Source organism: Oncorhynchus nerka, linkage group LG2 (genome assembly GCF_034236695.1).
Source record: "Oncorhynchus nerka isolate Pitt River linkage group LG2, Oner_Uvic_2.0, whole genome shotgun sequence".
In the NCBI taxonomy this organism is placed as follows: Eukaryota; Metazoa; Chordata; class Actinopteri; order Salmoniformes; family Salmonidae; genus Oncorhynchus; species Oncorhynchus nerka.
The window spans coordinates 87507899-87509047 of NC_088397.1; positions in this window are offsets into that span (position 1 = coordinate 87507899).

Here is a 1149-nt window from a genome sequence, read left to right on the forward strand (position 1 = left end):
TGTGTTTTTTATACGTCAAATAAGTGGGCTGAGCCATCATTGTGGCACGGAGTCGGGAACCACTATGATCTGTGTGGTCCAGAGACTTAAATGGCACTTAACGCAGTGAACCAACCCTGGCCCTGCTGCTCCCAATTTGCTCAGTGCATTCCTGCACAGTTCAGGAGTCTTGTGCAAATGAACATGTGGCATGGCATGAAAGTTACCTAAATCGACATGACATAGCACAAAACTTACCTAACAATGAACCAGGTTAATAAAACTGGTACAAAATAAATAAATAAAGAGAAATATGGTATAGGCCTACAGTAGTAGTTTTCAGGAAATTCTCACTTTTTAAAGAGTAGGCTACAATTATATCCGACCAGTGGTTTAGCCCGATCTTTCCAAGGGTTGGTACAAGCTATTTTTAGCATTTCACCTCAGTCAGAAGAATGCAAAGGCTAACCTATTATTTAATGAACCTCGTGGCATGGAGTACCTCAAATTACCTTTGAATCATCATACTTTGAAAAAGCAAAAATGGAATTCTAAGAAGTGAACACCCATTTATAATAGAGGTACTCACAAATTAAAGGACAGCCTTACCAAAAAAAGTTGTCTGCAAAATGGGACCCTCAAATATGTTTCCCGTCATGAACATGAATCACAATTTTATATTTCGCATTCACACTTATTTTTCTCATGTGTATTCTGCAATTGGTACAGTATGTTGTATGATAACGATTCACTACTCAAGTGAAAATAGGCCCTCTTGAATGTCAATTATTTGGGCATTGAATGTTCTGGGCATTTTACTATGATTGAAATCAGTGGTCTGGAGTTTTGAAAAAGTTGCCCTATGTCCGAAAAGACTTGTATCACATGTTTTTATTAGTATCAATCCTCATTTTGGAGCGGCTTTTGACATCGCTAATAATAATGTTATTTATAGAAATTACCCACTGGGCACACACAGGTTGAATCAAAGTTGTTTCTATGTCATTTCAACAAAATTACATTAAACCAAACGTGGAAAAGGCTACATGTTGAATTGACGTCTGTGCATCAGTGGGTACTGTCATCACAATAGCCACAAGAGTCATGTGACCTATACAAAGCGAGTCACTCCCCTTTCTCCACAACTTGCCTATATAGACAAAGGATGAA